The following is a 21,698-nucleotide window of genomic DNA, read 5'->3' as shown; positions in this document are numbered from 1 at the left end:
AAACCTTTAAGATGAGGATCTATGTCCTCGGAATCATCTCTTTCAGTAGCTTTAGTTAACAATAACAGCACTGATAAGCACTAGTAGTCAGTTGTTGAGCTGCAGTAGCTTTTTACACTCTAAACCAAACCAAAGGCTGGGTAAATATTGGACAGAACACATGTTGGGTTAAATTTACCCTGGAAATTGGATTGTTTATTTAACCCATCATACTGGGTTGATTCATTTTTAGTATAGAACTAGCTTTTTTTCAGGTTCAAAAGTCTTTAATAATCCATACAGAACAATAATTAATTTATAGATACAAAAAAAATACACTATTTTACAGAAGACACGCACCAATTTGAGAGAGCTGCACTTGCCTCTCCCAAAGAGGTCGCAAAAAAGCCTGTGATAAATAACTCAACCCCTGGGCTGTTATATCTGACCCAGGATCTGGGTAACACAAAAACTACCCAAACACTGGGCTATTAAGTCGGACCCAGGAGCTGGGTTACACAAAAACAACCCAAACACTGGGTTGTTACGTCTGACCCAGAATCTGGGTTACACAAAAACTACCCAAACATTGGGTTATTATGTCTGACCCAGGAGCTGGGTAAAACAAAAACTACCCAAACACTGAAAAAAATACCCAAAAAATTTACCCAAAAGACTCAACCCAGGATTTTTGGTAGAAAATATAACCCAAGATTTTTTACAGTGTATAGCCCAAGCAGGGTCATCGCTGTTGGTGAAAATTTTCACGGCCCCTGCGACTTCAACCGAGGCACCGGGGCCCTGCGTACCCTCACTGTGGCCCTGGGCAGTTTCATTGTAAAGATTATTTGATAAATGCTCCACATGTGTGTGTTGTCCAGACTTCTGAACAGATGCTTCCATACATCAACATCCCAAGGCTCGTCCAATCCAGAGCCAGAGGAGGGAGCGTTCCTGTCATCCTGATGGGAGAGAGGGATCGCTCCTCCTCACGTATCTGTGCTTGTCATCTCACAAACCCACGCCTGTCATGTTTTCAGGACTTTGATTCCACTGGCACGTCTTGTACATGACATTTGTGCGTTTGTTAATGTGTGGTATTACTGTAGTAGCTTATGATGAACATGTGTCAAGTTCTATTTAAATCCTGCATTTGGTCCAATGTTTACCTTTCTTATTCTTTTTCCCCTTGCTGCTTAACTGCAGTAACACCTATTTAGGACCAGATCTGCCAAAATAAATAAAATTTCTGATATGAATCAACCAGTATCGTACTTAGACTCGGTATAGAGTCTATGTACGATATATTTTTATACTCGATGATATCGTACTCAGTGTCACATAGAAATTAACATGAACATAGTCAGTAAACAAATAAATAATAAGTTCTGTTTATATGTTTGCTTGTAGGCCTTTTTATGGATGTAATGCATGCAGCCAAATATCAGTGCATATATGTGTGTGTGTGTGTGTGTGTGTGTGTGTGTGTGTGTGTGTGTGTGTGTGTGTGTGTGAGTGTGTGTGTGTGAGTGTGTGTGTGTGTGTGTGTATATATATATAAAATAAAAAAATAATAGAGAAGTACTTTAATTGCAAAATAAATTCAATATTAAGATTTGTGCAAATTCAAAGTTTATTTATTTGTTTCATTTATTTATTTAAAAAAAAAATTCTAAAAAAAAATTATGCATCAAATATTTTTCAAAGATCTGTTGTCCTGTTCAGCATTAAAAAAATCTGTGCAAATATTCCACACATTCACTACATGTATAAATAACACTTAAGCATCAGAAACTACATGTTTGTAAATATATTGGTGCATAGTACAAATTCAGTTTGGTCTTCTGATTGCGATGGCGTGTGGTTTTGTGTGGCGATGTTGATGATGTCACAGTGTCATGTGGTTTGCTGAGGGCCCACACACTGCTAATGAGCGGTTGTTAGGAAGTGTTAATTAGCTCTGAAGGCTCTGCTAATCTCATTAACCGCAGTAGTGCTAGTCCACGTCCGATTTAACAGTTGTCACTATACCTTGACTGTGAGACGCATGGCCTTCTGGGTGGGAGACTGACAGGTCCGTGGAGAACAGCCCGTCTGGGAGCGTCGACTCCAGAACCTGGGAAATTACACCTCACTTAACACCGTTTGACACATGAGCGGCTAATTGAAATATTTCTTGATATGAGTCCTGATGTTATGGTAGCGACTGGATTATACCAGAACATCCAGACCGGTGCTGTACGAGTCTGGAATGTTTAAACATGAAGCTCGTTGTTCATTCGGAGTTAATTTGTTAATGTGTGAGTCAATCTAAAGCCTTTCTGGGCGATCAGAGAGATTCCTGTGCTTTGTCATTAAATCTGCATGTGATTCAAAGAGATTTCATTAAACCAGCGTTATTATACAAATGTTGCAATAACAAATGTTGCAATGTTGCAATATTATAAAAAACTGCAATAAAATATTTCATCATTTCAACTTAATTTGATTTAGTGATATAACTAAAACTAGAATAAAAATGAATACAAAAAACTATACTGATATATAAATAAATACATTTAAAAAATTAGAGAAAACTATTAAAAAAACATGACTAAAAATTACAATAAAAACATAAAATATTGAAAGGACAACAAAAAATATTATTAAAAACTATAAATGTGATCTCAGTGATACTAAAATAACACTGATCCAGGAAGAAAGTTTAACCCTGTAAATTATATGCAATAAAAACATTTTTTTTTATTCAGAGACCCGAAGTGAGCAAAAATATGCAGTTTGGTGCAGTTTGTTGTTTTTATCTGAAATGGCCAAGACCACATTTACAGATGAGTCCACACTATTTCTAAATGACTAATAAAATATGTTATTGTGGCACATTCAGAACAGAGACATTCAACCTTGTCAAAACTGTATGTTATTTCAAGGACTTTTGGTGGAAATATTGAAACAAGTGTCATTTACTGTGAGGTTTGTTTTATATTGATTCGAGTCCGTCGCACTAAAGAGTTGCAGAGCTTTTATGTATTCAGACGGTTCAGTATCGTAAATTATCATTGAGGTAAGTGGCAAGGTGAACGCCTATCGCATTTATGCCTCTCATATCACAAAACCCTCCGCGCAGACGCCATGGAGATGCTTATTGAAGGTTTTGCTGTTAAAGATCAATATATCGACAGTCTAGCCTTTAGTTAACTCTTCAGATGAAGTGTGTCCAGAGCGGGAGGGTGGGAAAGGTTAACCGATTTGACCTGCCTATAAGTTTTCACAGAGGTGGCATCTGTTTTTGATACGCGTAGGACGGCAATGTCCAACAGCTCCTTTGGGAAACTGTGACCTCTTGGACAACAGGGTTTGATCCGTCCTGTTACAAACACAACATACATGCATTAACTGTGCTTTATCTGCCACGGGCCGAGAGGATGTCTACACCTATAACATATACAACTGTACAACATCAAGTCAAAAATATTATTTAACATCACTGAATCAAACTGACTAACATTTAAATCTAAGCTATCTGAATGATGACCTTGTTAGTTACAAATAAAATGTATTTATTGGCATCGGTGGTTTCAAGAACCTTTAACATCCATGGAACCTTTTCAAGATTCTTTATAGTGTGAAAAAGGTTATTTAGATTATTAAAATGTTCTTCACACTGTAGCAATGTTCAGGGAAGAAGGAGGCGGGAACCGGCGAACAATCAAAGAAACTTTATTTAAAATAAAATAAAACAAACAAACCAAAACACCGCCAGCAGCCCCTCGCGGACGACTGCTCGCTACCGAAAATAAATATAACTGCCAGCAGCCCCTCTCGGCTGACTGCTGGCTAAAGTAAACTACAAAAACAAAACTAAAACTAAAATACAGGCCTGTTCCTCTCTCGATCATCAACGTCGTTGCTCCTCCTTTATGCTTCCGCTCCTCCGTGAGAGATGCGAGACCGGTGTGCTACACAGGTGTTGCTCATTAGCAATCACACCACCGGCCTCGCGCCGTTCTCTCACGTCCCTGGGCCGTCATACGCCACATACCCCCATCAACCATCACAGACCGGGGGGTATGAGCACGAGCCTGTGCCCCCCCCGGCGGCGGCGGCGGCGATGATCCCTGGGGGGTATGGACCGACAAGCCGAGGGAAATGGAGACGGAAGCATGAGGAGCGACAGATCGAGGGAGGGGAGAGAGGAGAAAAAAAAAACTTGGTCCGGTTCCCACACGCGCTGCCATCTGACGCTGGATGGCCCTCGGTGGACGGCTTGACGCTCCTCCGCCGCCCGGTGGACGGCGATGGCTCCTCGGGTGCCTCGGCGACTCCTCCTCTCCCTCCCGGTTGCCAGCCGCCCCTCCAATACCCAGGCGGCCGGCAGCGAGCTCGACCGTCCAACCGTTAACTCACTCCAGCGCACCGCCTCGAGCGTCCATGGACGCTCCTCCCCCCTCCCTGCTCCTCCCCTTCTGGCGGTTGGCAGCAGGCTCCGGCCCACGGCGAGCGACGGTGACTTGCGCACCATGCTCGATGGCACCGCGGATTCCCCACAGTGGCGAGGACTCTCTGACAGCACGTTCCTCCCTCTTCCCGGGCTTAGGCACCAGTGTAGCAATGTTCAGGGAAGAAGGAGGCGTGGAACCGCCGAACTATCAAAGAAACTTTATTTAAAATAATACAAACAAACCAAAATACCACCAGCAGCCCCTCGCGGATGACTGCTGGCTAAAGTAAAATACAAAAACAAAACACAACACAACTAAAATACAGGCCTGTTCCTCTCTCGATCATCAACGTCGTTTCTCCTCCTTTATGCTTCCGCTCCTCTGTGAGAGCTGCGAGACCGGTGTACTACACAGGTGTTGCTCATTAGCAATCGCACCACCGGCCTCGCGCCATTCTCTCACGTCCCTCGGCCATCCTTCGCCACACACACTAAGAAAAAAAAGGTTATTTTAAGAACTGTTCATTGAAAAGGATCTTTGAGGAACTAAAAATGGTTCTTCTATGGCATTGCTGCCAACAAAATCTGATGATCTGAAATGATCCAAAGAGCATCTTGAGCTTCAACGGATGAAGAACATCTGAACTTCTGCTCAAAGTCACATGATCACTGCCAAAAATAAACAATTATGTTCTTCCTTAGTGTTTTGTCTTGTTTTTTTTCAGCACAAACATTCTTAAAGGCACACTATGCAAGATTTCCATTTTTGTCAAACAGCGACCCCTAGAGTCGCTGTAGAGTACTTGTTTTTAACGTTACTGTCGTAGATACCACTCACGCAGTGCCTCTCTGCACTCACGGCCTCTGCACTTTATAATAATAAAGTAGCCTACGGCGTTAGGCTTACCTGAGCCTAAATGCCAGATGACATCAATAAAGTTACATGTACCTTGCATTATTTCGTAACAATGTCCATTATGATGTTGTTAGACATGATTGTTGCAATTTATCATAGTAGTTTGCAAATTGCGCTCATTTACACTATTTACAACATGTAGGCTTATTTATGTCCTGATAATTATGTGAGATATTGACAACTGTTCTCATGATAATCGCAGGAATCAACTTTTACAGTGAAACCCTGACCAAGTAGGACTCTTGTCCGGTTCCTCACGCTGTCAGATTCTTGTTACCTTTTTCTAGACTCTTCCGACCGCGGTTTCTTCCTTTTTTTGGCCATTCTGAAAGCGCAGGTCCGATGTTTACTCATGTCTGACTCCTCGCTCGTTCAGTCTGCCATTTCCTCTTCCTCTGTTCCTCCGACAATGCTTTCCTAGCTTTCTGCTTCTTATATGCTGGCTTAGCCATGACGATAGTTGTTCTTATAGCTAGCCGGATCCTGGATGGGGGTGTGTATGTGTGCAGTGCCTTAAAGCAATTTGTTACATCGCGAGAGCTGATATTACGCGATACTTCCTGACGCTGAGGCTTCCAATAACTCCGAAGCTGTTCAGTTAAGATAAAAAAAACCTGGAAAGTCTTGCTTTCTGAAAAATATATCAAAATTACGTGTGTTTATACTTAAAAAAAGAATAAATATCTGCCAATGGAGTCAGAAAAATAATTATAATTCAAAGGGAAAAGGTTTTTTTTCTGATCCCTTTGACAGAAATGTGTTATTGTGTTAAGTAAATAAAATTTAAAAAAATTCGGTACTTTTTTCAATTTTCAATTTTTTCATAAAACAAGACTGAATATTTTATGTAAGTTTGCTTTAAATGTATTTAGATTCAAGCACGTATAGATCTTTGTACTGGAAAACAAGACACAAATAATTTTTGTTCAATGCAGTGACACTCATTTACTTGCAATAAACGAATCACCTACAAGTGCAATCTGAAATATGTTTCATTCATTTTAAATTATGTTTCTACTCAAAATATTCCAAATATAAAAATGGTTTATTTCCAGGTTCAAAGGTGATTTTAGTCTCAGATGGCTGACGTTGTCTCAGATGTTTGAGAGCGTGTCAGTGTGTGTTTTCTCATCGCATGTCTCTGAATCTCCATTGTCATCGAGGGTCTAATTGCCTCCAGACTATAAACCTGCGTTTTGCCTTTGGTGAGTATTTACCGTGCATCGTTAATTCTCTCTCTCTCTCTCGGACCGCTGTAGAAAGCGTATCCTTTCCTTGATAAGTGTGCAGAAACACAACACCAGTGAAGAGGGCTGCACTTTTTTACGCATGCTTTCATCCCGTCCTCTTTCTTCTGCACCTGAAAGCTTTCTTCACATTGGAGTTTGAAGCACGCTGAATACTAATTTCTGTCTATTAAAAGTGGCCGCTATCATCGGCGTGCTCTCATTAGAATGCCGGGCTCATGGGATGCCTCTTAATTCCTTTATAGAGGAATTCAAGACCCTTTCACTTCAAAAAGTATAAATCATACTCCCAAATGATCGTTGAAGAGAGGGGATTCGTACCAGAGAGGGGAGTCTCTGATGTGTCCCACCGGTTCGTGGCAGGCGAGTCGAGTTCCCAAAGCCGCTGAAATCCAGCCTCCGGAGAGAAGAGGATCTGTTCCTGTGACCCGGGCCTCTCCAGCCACACAAGAAAACACTTTCGCATGTGAAAATATGTGTACCCAGAAGAAAAATGTATTGCTCAGTGGTTACTTTTTCTAAACACATGAGACTTAAGGTCCTTGTGCGTTTCGTGTGTGTTTTTTCGTATTCGTCATTTTGTGGCTCTGAAGTGTCAAAACAGCATTCAAAATGCTAGCAAAGGGACCAAGAAGGGAATTTTTTTATGACGGACGAAAGTTTCGGGGGCAGTGTGTAAACGTGATTCCCTAAAAGGGACCTTCCTTTAAGGTCCTTGCACATTGAGTCCGAAATTCTCGTCCGAAATTTTCGCACATTAAAAAATATATACGAACTCTCGTTGTGTTAATCACGTTTACACACTGCCTCCAAAACTTTCGTCCATCATAAAAAAATTTGGATCGTGTTCAATTTTCTGCGTTTTTCGCATCCGTAGCAAGCATTTTGAATGCTGTTTTGACAATTCAGAGCCACTGTACAAGCGAACCCCAAAATCCAGAACTGTTCAGGATCAATTGTTCACGATATTGGTGGTCTTCTTTTTAACAATGTGGCTCCATCGCTAGCAAAGGATCAAACTGAGCCACTGACATCCTGAAGTAAACTTTGAATCTCTCAGGATATTCCACAGTGAACTCTCCTTCCTCTCTACGCAATCTCAGGATTGGAAGGACCCAATATTTCCTCTTTCTTTTTCTCTTTTTAAGAAGAGAGAAGACAACAAAATCATCCTCATTGCTTGAAGACTCCATCTTGTATTGTTTTGCAAAATTCTACTAAATTTCCTTTGAAGAAATAAAACTAGAGACAAGTGAGACAAGAAATATTTGAGAAAAAACTGAAAAAGTGGTAGAGGAAACAAGTCCACATCTGATCTGGTTACGGCCTCGGTATTTGGCATATTTGCAAAATGAATTTGGTCAGTGAAAACAATTGAAATCTTTTCTTTGTACGTTTGCCAGTTTAATAAAGGATCAAGAGAATTAACAAATCACAGATCCTTGATTTTATTGCATTTTACAAAATGTCCCAACTTTTCTGGAAACAAGGTTGTATTTTTACCTGCTGAGAATTTGTGAAGAGCTTATGAAATGTGTAAAGAAATCAAAACAGTGGCAGGAATCCCTCCGCAAAATCCACACAAACACAGATCTGCTGCGAGGAGACTGGAGTTCTGATGCCTGTACTGAACTGAGATGGGCAACATTGCGACTATGATGAGAAAAAACAGGTACGCTTGAGCATTCTGCCCTTTTTAGGGTCGCATCTTGTGCAATCATGTCCCATTTTTGGTTCGTTTGGTCCCTGTTGCATTCATATTTCAGTCGAACCGCACCAGAGTTCGTTTGGAAGTGGGATTCACCATCATCTGCCATATTAAAATGCAGAAGTGTGCAGCACTTAAGGCCTCTATACGCTCAAGTTTTCCTAATCGACTTCTTATTTCTAAACTGGAGACATATCACAGTCCTGAAGCCCACCGGCTCCTGCTTTTCATTTTAATGGTGAGATCTTGATGTCAGCAGTTAGTATATTGGTGTGAGTGGCCTATTGATTATTGATTTGTGTTCATTGATTGAGGTCTCAGGGGAGCCTAATCCGTTTTGATGCATTTGAATACATCCATTCATCTTCAGATGTTCTTGCGCCTGCAGGCTAATGAAAATAGATGGTGATCTGAATGTGCAAGCCGCCTTTTTGATTTATTTTTTTAATTGATATATCTGCTTGGAAAGGGTCGGCTGCCGAATGACAATTGACCGCGCTGTCAACATCTGTTTGTTCCTGCGTTAAAAAGCATCTTCTGATGGACTTAGAGGTTATTTGGATCTGCCAGATATATATATGTATATGTGTGTGTTTTATGTTGGGCTATTTATAAATGGACAGTTATGAAGATTATTGAATATTGATGGGTTACATGGGAGCAGGAAGTCTTTATATTGCTCTCTTGATTTTCAGAATATGTATGCAGGCATATTTTCTCATGAATGGATTTGTAGGTACTAAGTCCCAAAATGATGTTGTACCTTGATACAAAACAGTTGTAATTTATTTTTATTCACTTTACTGCAATGCATTCTTTAGATTCTTATTATAAGTCTGTATCACAGTAAACAAATTATTGTAATAATATTTTTATGTAAATAAGCATAGCACAATAAAAGCAACTATGATGTTATGATAACACTTAAGTTAGTGTCCAATTCTCATTATTAACTTGCATATTACTAGTATATTGGCTGTTTATTAGTACTTATAAAGCACATATTAATGCCTCATTCTGCATGATCATATTCTACATCCCTTAATCCACACAATACCTAAACTTAACAACTACCTTACTAACTATTAATAAGCAGTAATTAGGAGTTTATTGAGGCAAAAGTCATAGTTAATAGCTGGTTAATAGTGAGAATTGGGTGTAAACTAAAGTGTGACCAATATGATAAACATTAAAATTGGGATTTTTTAAACCTGCTTTAAAACAATGTGTATTGTGAAAAGCACTACATTAATAATTTTGACTTGACTTGACAATTAATGAATAACTGAATTAATCTGTATTCTTGATAGGTTTAACTGGAGAAAAAAATGCTTTACAATTCTTGAGAAATATCATCCACAGACTTCACTGTGATGATTAGAGATTATGGTCAGAATAAAGACTGTCATGTTATGTTGGTGTTTTGGTTTGGTTTTCATGGACTTTCATTTGTATCACTTTATTTCCTGTGTTTCCTTCCATTGTCCGTTGTTCTAGATTGTGTTCATTTGTTGTCATGTTTATTCATTATTTCATTTATTAGTTCACACCTGTTTCGTTTTTAGTTCATTAAATTCAAAAACATTAACTGTGTATATATATATAGCCTTCTGTTCCCTTACAGTCGATAACGTCGGACATAGTCGACGTCGTCTGAACGAGATCACGCCAGGGAGCCAGTCATCTTCGAGTACTATTGAACGAGCCAATGGAATTTGCATGCGTGACTTACATCACACACTCTGCGGGTATAAATACGGAAGTGGATGCACGTACTAGTTGCCTTTCGCTTCGGAGCCGATCGTCATTGATGTCTCTGAAATGAGCGAGTGTGTCTGTGTTCTTCTGGAAAGACTCTCCCAGTGCTGGTGGTTTCTACAGTGCAGTGGAGCAGTGGTCGCGAGCTTTGAGCTCTAAACTGCTGTTTTAACAGCAAGCAAATTTTTGTGTTTGTGTGTGTGTTGACGGCTGGTTGTGGGCGAAAATGGGAGTGCTTCACTGTTTTTAGTTCGTTGAACTCAGTGTTGCCGCGGTCATTCCCTGTGTGCTCTGGGACTGGTGACGGGTCCCATTTCTAAAAGAGCAACACGGTTGCGTTTGCGTCTTTTTCAAGATGCCATTCCATCCGTGCGTTACTGGGTGTGGTAGAGCTCTGTCCCCCTCTGACAGTCACAAGAGTTGCATCACGTGTTTGGCCTTAAAGCACGCTGAGGCAGCTCTTGTGGATGAGTCATGTTCCCATAGCTGGAATATGACCATTTGGTGCTAAGGTCGAGACTCGCCTTCATCCGCGAAGGTGGGTTCCCCATCCCCAGGCCCCGCTCTAGTGTCCCTTCTGGGTTATCTTCCCAGAAGAGCTCTGGAGTGCCGTCTGGGCTGGGTGACCTGAGGATCACAATGACGGGTAATCCACCCGGCAAAGCCCCATGGATCCCTCACTCAGCACGGGTGGAGCTCCCCGATGAGCGTGCTGGTCCTTTTGTGGTGGACCGACCAGCCGTCTCGTTCGGGGCCCCTACAGAAGACAGGATGTCCATCGCAGCATCAGATGGGGAGCTGTGCTCTGGAGATGATGACTCGGCTGCGCTGTCTCCCTCTGGGAGACCAGCGTTGCCCGAGCCGGATCCAGAGATGGCAGCTATGCTCAAGAAGGCCACCGAGGCGGTAGGGCTCAAGTGGAACCCTCCACCGTGTCCCGAACCATCTCGGTTGGATGATTGGTTTATCAGAGCAGGTCAGTCTGGTTCTCAGCCCGTTGCTCAAGTACCTTTCTTTCCTGAAGTGCATGAGGAGTTGGCAAGGGCATGGATGGCACCTTTCTCTGCCAGAAACCGCCTGAGTAGCTGCTCCCCCTCACTACCCTTGACGAGTGGTGAAGGGTTACGAGGCTATCTCTCCAATGGAGCGGTCTGTTGCGATGCAGCTGTGTCCAGCAATCGCAACCTCATGGAAGGGGGATCCTCGTCTCCCCTCTAAGGCCTGTAAGTTCTTGTCCGTTCTCATGGGCAAGGCTTACAAAGCCTGTGGGCAAGCCGCTTCCTCTCTGCATGCCATGACGTTGTTTCAGGTCCACCAGGCCCAGGCACTCATGAGCATGCACGAGGGTGGCCCAGACCGTGAGCTCATTGGTGAGCTCCGCATTGCAACTGACCTCGCCCTCGGGGCATGAAGATTGCAGCTCGCGCGATCGGTCTAGTGATGTCCACCCTTGTGGTCCAGGAGCGTAATCTCTGGCCCAACACGGCGGATATGAGAGAAGCGGACAAGGTTTGGTTCCTGGACTCTCCTATTTCCCAAGTTATGCTGTTCAGCGACGCGGTTGAGAACTTTGCCCTGCAGTTCTCGGCTGCCCAGAAGCAGACGGAGGCCATCCAGCACATCCTGCCCCGACGACCTGCTGCTGCCTCCACCCGGCCATCGGTGGCGGATCCTCTGTCCGCTCGTCGCCAAGGGCGCCTGCCTGCAGCTGCCTCTGCTCCTGCTGGACCGTCGCAGCAGCCTCCACCCAGGTCTCAGTGTGGAGCCGGCCACAGAAGGTGCGCCCCGCCCGCTTCAGGTGCTTCCAAGCCAGGTGGCAAGCGACAGCGAAAGCATCAAACCTGAGGCGGGCCACCCAGGGATGGAGGAATGGTCTTGAGATGTTCACCGACCACTCCCTTCACTCGTAAGAGGACCGAGTGAAGTTTTTGTGTCTGTGTGTGTTTGTTCCGCCGCTGGTTCCCAAAAAAGCGGCACCCACATATTCAAAGAACAAGCAATTTCTCCTTTCCTGGGCCCCAAGAGGGCTAGTCAGCCTTGTGTGACCCTGTAAAGCCTTGCACCCCAAACCCCCTCTTGTTCGCCAGCCTGCACCGGATGCGGTATGAGGACCCGGTCATCCGCCTTCTCACGCATCCCTGGCCGTCTCGTGGAGACAGGTAAGAGTCGTGCACCACACTCAGACCCTGCTTCGGGCCGCCTCCGGGCCTTCCGAGCCGGGTCCCTGTCCTCCACCCCGCTGCCCCACCTTGGGTACGTCTGTGGATCCCTGGCCCCTGGCCCGGTTCGTAGAAGCCAAAAAGATGCTTCCCAACCGGTCCAGATGGCCAAACTATACCACCAGACTCAACTTGCGATTCGTTTCGCTTGGCTTCCGCCCTGGCTCAGTGATATTTATCACACCTAGGTGTTGAGCTAAAATGCTCCTAAGATTAGTGATATTCCTCACACCTACGTGTTGAGCACTGCTCCTGTCCTGTGTGCGCACATCACAGTCCTACTGGCGAAGGACATGATGTAGCCTCTTCCTCCAGCCGATATGAAGACCGGTTTCTACAAACCCGTACTTCATTGTACCCTAGATATATGGTGGGTCATGGCTATCTTGGACCTGTGTCAATTGAAACAGGCCCTTTTTCGAAAGCCTCCGTTCAAGTTGCGAACACAGATGCATTTTCAAATGCTCCGTCCCCAAGGTGGGCTGCAGCGTTCGACCTGAAGGATAGTACTTCAGATCTTTATCCTTCTGCTCCACAGACCATTCTGTGTTCTTGCGTTCGTAGGTGCGAAGTATCAATACAAGGTCCTACCCTTCGAGTGCTCCATAGCCAGTTGGGTCTTAGTTAGGTCAACTGGGAAATAGTAATCTCACCCACGGGCTGAGTATCTCTTTTTCAGTTTGGAGAAGGACTCGGTGCAACTCGTCTCTTCAAGAAGAGTGTGTTCAGCGGGTGCTATGTAGAAGTGAGAAAGGGTCCCCACTGAAAAAACTTTCAGAGGCTACTGGGGCATATGGTAGACACAGCCACTTGGTTTCCTCCACCCGAGGTGACCGTGTCAGAGCGGCATGTCCTGTGTGACAACAGATCACCCCGGTCTGCCGCCAAACCCTCAGTCCGTGATCAGACCTTTGGTTTCTCCGAGCCAATCTGCAAAACGAGGTCCACTAACACCGTCTGACGGGCCATATACAAAGGGCATGCTTTAACGGAGGCCTGGGCGACCTCTGACTGCATTGGCATTCGTGCCTGCATTGGCATCGAGCCACCGCTGCTCAGCGAGCTGGTACTGGTCTGAGCATCACGACCGTTGCACTAAACTTCCCTCGCATGTCACAACTCACCCGTCACCTCCTCCTTGGAGTCAGAAGCTTCTGAGATCGCTTCATTCCACTATTTTCTTCCGGCCTGCTCAATCGTGCCGCCGACGAGCCCCACAATAGCTATGGCCAGAGAGAGTGGAGACTCCATCCCCTGGTGGTCCAGCTGGTCAGGAACCATTTCGGGGCCACACAGTTACATCTGTTGCCTCTCTGGTTTCGTCCCTCTGCCAGTTGTGCTATTTCTGTCTGAGCGGACAACCCTTGGACGGACACTGGCTCTCAACTGACCCCGGGCTCCACAGAAATGCGTTCCCCCAGTGAGCCTTCTAAGAAAGCGGTTATGCGATTCATTGTCGTTTGCTGCCTGCTCAAGTTCAGTGATTTTCATCACACTCACATGTTGAGCAGAAATGCTCCTGAAAGCTCAGTGATATTTTTCACACTCAGGTGTTGAGCAGAAAAGCTCCTGAAGCTCAGTGAAATTCATCACACTCACGTGTTGAGCAGAGATGCTCCTGAAGCTCTGTGAATTTCATCACACGCAGGTGTTGAGCAGAGTTGCTCCTGAAGCTCAATGATCTTCACATGTAGTGTTAAGCAGTGCTCCTGTCTTGTGCACGCATGCCCCTTGCACCTATTGTGCTAGGTCAGGAGTGGAGCAGGTCTTGATAGTTGCCCATTATTGGCCCAACCAGACCTAGCTCCCCTTGACAGCCCTCCTGACTTCCCCTGAATACATTTCAGGGACGGGAATGATGGCACCCACGTTCAGACCCCTGGAGAGATTCCAGGCTGGTCCTAATTGGACGCAGAGGTTCAGGTGGCTACTACAGGAACATGTTGTAGTTACCATCACTTCTGCAAGCACCCCCTAAAGATAGGAAGTTGTGCTTACGCCAAAGATAAGTGGAACCTATTTGTTGAGAGAGTCTCTCTCCGTGAGGAGATCTTGAGAGCGTTCGGTCATTCAGCGCTCTCTTTCCAGCAAGATGGGTTGGAGTACGCTGTTTCCTCCACCCTCAAAATGATGTTGCCTCTGTTTTCTTGACGCACATCATGATGCAGAAGCATGGGAAGCACGTCTGGTCGTCAGGTTCCTGAGGGAGCAAGGGCATTGCCTTGCGCCCCTCTTTATCCTCTTGAGCCTTATTGAGCCTACGTAGTCCCCTTGCCACTACCGCTGGACCACCGCTGACCCCGGGTTACGCTCGGCTCCTCAGCGAAAAAGCAACTAGTGCGTGCATCCACTTCGTATTCATACCCGCGCCGCGGGGCGGATTGTGTGATGTAAGTCACGCACGCCAATAGTACTCGAAGATGACTGGCTCCCTGGCGTGGGCTTCAGAGAACAGGGGTTGCATACACAACCAGGACGTTCTTTCTTGTTGCATAGTATTTTTTAACACACAAAAAAATACCTTGCCGTTAGGATTTTGATTATAACTAAAATGAGGGATCCATAGCCAGAAAAGACTTCAGAAAGCCAGGGTTATTATGTAAGTTTATACTATGGTTACCGTACCTCAGAACAATGTTCAGAGGATGTATTTCAAGACGTTTGTCAGGTTTTGTCCTTAAAACGCTCTTGTGTGTGGGACTGATTTCTTAAACATCTCATCCCAAGCCTCCATTGCTAATTCCAAAACGTAATTTTAGAGCTCCTAACAAAAACTAGAGCCACTGATAGCAAACTAATGCAGTTAATAATGCACGTATTAGAGAGAGAGAGAGAGAGAGAGAGAGAGAGAGAAAGAGAGAGAGAGAGAGATTTAGGGGCTGTTTAGGGGCCAGACAGGAGAATACAGCGTTTTCATTCATTTTCGTGGATCAGTGTGAATGGGGATGGTTTTGACAATGGTGTCGTCTTTACGCGGTAAACTCAAGGGGAAAACTTCTCTGTTTTAAGCATTTCGTTTTTTCTGTAAATGTACCCTAAGCGTGTGTGAATTACCTGAGTCTGTGTCTCTCTCAACAGTGTTCAGCAGCAGCGTCTCTTCTAATAGCAAAACTGTAAGTTGATCTGCTTCAAGAACAGCGCTGTTATTATCTCGCCAGTAAGACAAATCATGTAGCTTTTAAGTTGCTAAAAAAGCACTGACAATAAGTTTCTGTGAGAGTGTGTGTCTGTACTGTATGTTTGTGTGTGTGTGTGTGTGTGTGTGTGTGTGTGTGTGTGTGTGTGTGTGTGTGTGTTGAGTGGGAGAAAGAGACATAATAAAATCGGTACATAACAAAACATAGCCTAGTTTTGTGACAAAACACATGGATAATAATTTGTCATTTTATCCTATTGTTTAATATATTTATTTGCTTGGTCAGTGTCACTGTGCAACCCATTCTCACTCTCAAGGCGTCAACAACTGAATCATGGTCAAGCGCCCGATGCGTCACATAGCAGACGCCGAAGGCGCCCCTTGGCGTCACTCTGTGGTGCATTAGGAACTCCCATTGCTTTCAATGGGAAACCTGTGGCGGCAATAACAGATGCGAATTGTATAAGTAGGAAATAGCGTTGAAGAAGTCTCATTCCGAACACATCGCGATGTTTGGCATCAGGTCACGTGTGCCAGATGTTGGTAAGTAGTCGTAAATACGCTGTCCAAATAATGTTTGTTATAATGTCTTTTCTGTTTGTCGATATTAATCAGATTAGCTCTCTCATGTTCTGTCACTGCATTATCTGTCATCTCCACGGAGGCTTTGCGTTACATTGGTTTCTAATTCAAAACACATTACTAAACTAACGTGATTAAACACTGTCTGTCACGTGACATGCTATAACTTAGGCCTAGACCTTCAATCAGTTAATCAAATATGAAATATAATATATTCATATCAGGTTCTAAGTAGTAATTAGTTCCAAAATGGTATTTGTAGTAGAAGCGCAGTAAGCACAACACTTACCATACATTTACCACAGTATTTGAAGTTTTAATGTGTCATTTGTTGTAAATGCACAATAACCACAAAACTTATCATGCTTTTACCTCAGTATTTGTAGTTTTAAAGTAATATTTGTTGTAAATGCATAGTAACCACAACAATTGCCATGCTTTTACCACAGTATTGGTAGTTTTAAAGTAATATTTGTTGTAAATGCATAGTAACCACAACACTTACCATGCTTTTACCACAGTATTGTTAGTTTTAAAGTAATATTTGTAGTAAATGCATAGTAACCACAACACTTACCATGCTTTTACCACAGTATTTGCAGTTTTAATGTGTCATTTGTTGTAAATGCATAGTAACCACAACACTTACCATGCTTTTAATGCCTAATAATTTAAAATCCAAAAATTGCAAGGTAAATCTGTAATTTTTCCTTTAAATAATCCTAAATATTATACATAATGATATTTTATTTTCTCTTTTTTCAGCTGAAAAGACCAAAAGGGCCTTTCGGACTCAGTCAGCTCATTATTGTTAGAGGAGAAGTAAACGGGAGACGAAAAGCTACAAAGGCAAATATTCACAATGGTATGTATTTGTTGGTTTTAACCTGTAATCAAACATTTTATCAATCATTTGTTGTTTCTTAAACCTTTTCTTACAAAACCCATAGCCCAATCAGTACAAACATAGTCTCTAAGTCTTAATAATTCATAAGATTTAACAAATTCTCAAATTCATACGATGCTCATACATATTTGTATATTTGTACATAATCCTGCAGCTTTTACTCCTAGTGCTGTCATTGGCTACTGCCTCAATTCCTGTATATATTTATTGCGATATTTGCAAATCAGTTGCGGATGCCCCACACACTGTCAGAAAGTTTATATTAATTGCATTGTATTTAAAATTATTACAAATCGGACCCTGTCTGTTCATGTTCCAATGATGCATGATGTCTCTCCACACCTCATGACCTATTTCTGTCTGTTTGCAAGAGTGGAAAAGCTAATCTGACTTGTCACACGACATCAGATACTCGATTATTTTGTCATGATCAGATCAGTTACACTGCTGATAACCGTCCCATTTGCATGTAAATCGTGTTATTTTTGCTTGCTATTAATGACATACTTCTAATCATGCCCACATATCAGTAAACTTATTACATAAATGAATTTAACATTTAATTATGAAACACTCTATAAAGAAATAAACCTTACTGTTATTTATAAACTTTCTACTTGCTTGTAATGTAATAAAATTACCTTCCTAATTACCTTCCTTTCTGTCTTGCAGGATTACTTGGTCCTTTTTTTAAGATCTCTACAACATCAAACTCAACAGCTCTTTTAAGAGCCAACCCTCACAAGAGCTCCAGTACTAGTGAGTCGCAGCGAATCTTGCCGTGATCAGCCCTTCCCAGGTAAAGATCCTACAAAATTTCAATCAGTATTTACTCATCAAATGCTCTCTTCCGAATCGTATGGTAAAATAACTTATTTATAACTGTCTTCATTTCTATGTTTTAAGAACAATAGTAATTGCACATAAAGTAGAGACTTTTTTTGTTTTACAGCAGAGAAGGAAGACCAGTCCTTATATCAACGCAAGCTAATCGAATGAATCCTTTGTTTCAGTGAGGAAGGAACATCCGGTGCCCAAATACAGAAATGTGCGCGTGGCCATTGGTATGTCTTGTATTGAAACAATGCTGTGAGATAATAGGTACAAGATAATATCGTCAAGATATTAGTGGAGAAGATGACTCAGAATACAGCTGTTCTCAATCAAGAAATACAGCAAAATCGAGAGTGTGTTAATTCTTTGAAGGAGGCTACAGAATTTCTTTTTCAAGAATTGAAGGATGTAAAGGCAGTCATCTCCAATATGAAAACGATGGGTGAAGATCACCAGAAACGGATAACTGAACTGGAGGACAAGCTTAATGATACGGAAAGGTACCAAAGACGATGGAACTTGAGGCTGTATGGACTGGCTGAACAGGAAGGCGAGGATGTTAAAATCCGGGTGGTTGAAGTCTGCCGCTCTGTCATCCCGGAAAATGAGGAAGCCTGTCAACAGCACATTGATGTCAGCCACAAGGTTGGCAGAAAGAGTGTGGAGAAGATGCATCCAGTTATCATTAGGTTCGTAGCTAGATCAACAAGAGATCTCATTTGGAAGAACGCCAGAGGATCAGAATATTTGAGCTCGAGGAAGTTGCGTTTTGGGGAAGACCTGACGACAAAAGATAAGGAGGCTCGTAACAAACTGTGGCCGCAAATCGATGCTGTGCGCAAAGAGGGGAAAAGAGCTTTTTATGTGGGAGCTAAAGCAATAATCGATGGAAAAGAAGTTCGAGTGTAGTGTGCAATAGCTGATTGCTACGCTGTACGTGATGGTTAATCACCATCTCTGTTTGAGATATTCATAGTTAAGCTCTTTTTTGCTTTGTCTATGAGACTAGTAGATAATTTACATTATTATGTTTCACATTTTTTGATAGATTTCTTTAAATGTACACACGGGACTGGTTGACTTTATTTTTTTTTATTTTTTTTATGTTGTTCTATGGCGTTTAATGTTCCTTTCATTGCTCGTTTCTGTGTGCAATGTCATTATGTTTATATTCGTTTAATGTGAGGGGTATTCATGACATGTTGAAAAGAAAAGCTATTTTTCTATATCTTAAAAAATTCAAGGCCGATTTTTATTATTTTTTCAAGAGACGCACGCTTTAGGATCTGACTACAAGTTTTGGAGGAATCAATGGAGAGATGATCTTTGGCTGTCCTATGGAAGCAGTAACTCTGCAGGTGTTGCGATTTTAAGAGGAATGTTTAAAGGGAAAATACTGAAAAGTAATGTACACTCATTTGGAAGATGGATAATTTTGATAGTTGAGATAGATGATAACATTGTTATTTTAGGAAACATTTATGGTTATAATAATAAAGCTGAGAATCAGACTTTGTTGCAGAGTTTTGAAGAGGAGATTTCAGGGATATTGTTAACATTTTCTAATGCTAATTTGGTTTTGGGTGGAGATTGGAACACCATCAGTGACCCCTTGTTGGACTTTCTGCCTCCACGACAGGTTAGACAGGATTCTTTTATCTGCAAAGGATTATGCACTGGTTTTTGATGCAATACCTTCTGGTCTTCTTCAGTTGCTGCGCTCTGCTAATGCTGTTGATTTGAATATAACTATTGATTTTAATTTGAGGTTAGAGGGTATAAGTATTGTTGATAAAAAATGCAACAATAATTTCAACAGACAGGTTTGTTGTTCATTTAGAACTCCTCCAGCTAAAAGTTTCTGGAATTCACGTTTTCAGGATATTAAGTGGGAGGAGGTTTTTATAGTTTCCAGGAAATACTGTGTCATTAATAAGATTCGTGAAGATATTGACTTGAAATGTCTATTTTGTAATTTAAATGACGAGACTATCTGTCATCTTTTTTTTAATTGTATTTGTACTAAATTGTTTTGGTGTGAGGAGATTTCTGGAATTGACATTATTTTGGAGGATAAGGATATAATATTTTTTCTCTAGAAAAGAAAATTGGTTCTGTCCTTACTTTTGTTTATTATTTTAGGTAAATATCACATTCATAAATGTCGATGGGCAAAAACTGCACCTAGTTTTATACAATTTAAATTTGAGATTTGTCAGTACCTTAAAACATTGGAGGATGTAAGGAACACCAAGGCAAAAAAGACTATAGACTGTTGTAAAGCCTTGAAATGTTATCCTTTTTAAGGGCCTTTGTATTATTTTGTAATTAAAGAAATGGATTTGATTCAATACCCCTATGTATATAGTTGTTCATATTTATGTTGTATTGTTCCTTTGTATTATTGTATTATTAATTTTATTATTTTTTTTGTATTTAATTATTGTATGTTTTGTTATTGATAAAGCGTAGACAAAAAAAGAAAAAAAAAAGAAACCAATGTAACACAAAGCCTCCGTGGAGATCACAGATATAATGCAGTGACTGAACATGAGAGAGCTAATATGATTAATATCGACAAACAGAAAAGACATTTTAGCAAACATTATTTGGACAGCGTATTTACGACAACTTACCAATATCTGGAACACGTGACCTGATGCCAAACATCACGATGTGTTCGGAATGAGACTTCTTCAACGCTATTTCCTACTTATACAATTCGCGTCTGTTATTGCCGCCACAGGTTTCCCATTGAAAGCAATGGGAGTTCCTAATGCACAACAGAGTGATTACAGGTTAAAACCAACACATACATACCATTGTGAATAGTTGCCTTTGTAGCTTTTCGTCTCCCGTTTACTTCTCCTCCAACAAGAATGAGCTGACTGAGTCCGAAAGGCCCTTTTGGTCTTTTCAGCTGAAAAAAGAGAAAATAAAATATCATTATGTATAATATATAGGATTATTTAAAGGAACAATTACATATTTACCTTACAATTTTTGGATTTTAAATTATTAGGCAATAAAAGCATGATAAGTGTTGTGGTTACTATGCATTTACAACAAATATTACTATAAAACTACCAATACTGAGGTAAAAGCATGGTAAGTTTTGTGGTTACTGTGCATTTACAACAAATGACACATTAAAACTGCAAATACTGTGGTAAATGTATGGTAAGTGTTGTGCTTACTGCGCTTCAACTACAAATACCACTTTGGAACTAATTACTACTTTGAACCTGATATGAATATATATTTCATATATGATTAACTGATTGAAGGTCTAGGCCTAAGTTATAGAACGTCACGTGACAGACAGTGTTTAATCACGTTAGTTTAGAGTTTCGAATTAGAAACCGATGAAACGCAAAGCCTCCGTGGAGATCACAGATATAATGCAGTGACTGAACATGAGAGAGCTAATCTGATTAATATCGACAAACAGAAAAGACATTTTAGCAAACATTTTGGACAGTGTATTTACGACTACTTGCCAATATCTGGCACACGTCACCTGATGCCAAACATCGCGATTTGTTCGGAATGAGACTTCTTCAACGCTATTTCCTACTGATACAATTCGCGTCTGTTATTGCCGCCACAGGTTTCCCATTGAAAGCAATGGAGTTCCTAATGCGCCACAGAGTGACGCCAAGGGGCGCCTTCGGCGTCTGCTGTGTGACGCCTCGGGCGCTTGACCATGCTTCAGTTGTTGACGCCTTGGGAGTGAGAATGGGTTGCAACGTGAGTTTTGGTTCTTCTGCTTTTGTAATCTGTAAGGACCTTTGAAATAACTGAAATCCTTTGGCAAGGTGATATGGAACTGTAATGCGGTCAAAACCTGCGGGGACAACTTTATCCACAACGTTCGTCAACCAATCAGATTCAAGCATTCATTCAGCCCCATAGTATAAAGTTCACTAAAACTGAAACCATAAAAAAATGACTTGAAATATATATAAAACCCT

General features: G+C 41.9%; 1 long non-coding RNA gene across 1 annotated transcript; it reads left to right on the top strand.

The window, feature by feature from the left end:
• The first annotated feature begins 16,805 nt into the window (after window positions 1–16,805).
• LOC143746326 (uncharacterized) lies at window positions 16,806–17,919 on the top strand. The gene is made up of 3 exons (XR_013206492.1): window positions 16,806–16,848; window positions 17,563–17,689; window positions 17,843–17,919. It is a non-coding gene; the product is annotated as an uncharacterized LOC143746326 (long non-coding RNA).
• The last annotated feature ends 3,779 nt before the right edge of the window (window positions 17,920–21,698 follow it).

Source organism: Siphateles boraxobius, unplaced genomic scaffold, assembly GCF_051911475.1.
Source record: "Siphateles boraxobius isolate OS27281-9 unplaced genomic scaffold, OSU_SipBor_1 22, whole genome shotgun sequence".
In the NCBI taxonomy this organism is placed as follows: domain Eukaryota; kingdom Metazoa; phylum Chordata; class Actinopteri; order Cypriniformes; family Leuciscidae; genus Siphateles; species Siphateles boraxobius.
The sequence above is the reverse complement of the archived record's forward strand: the minus strand, read 5'-3'. Positions and strand labels throughout refer to the sequence as shown.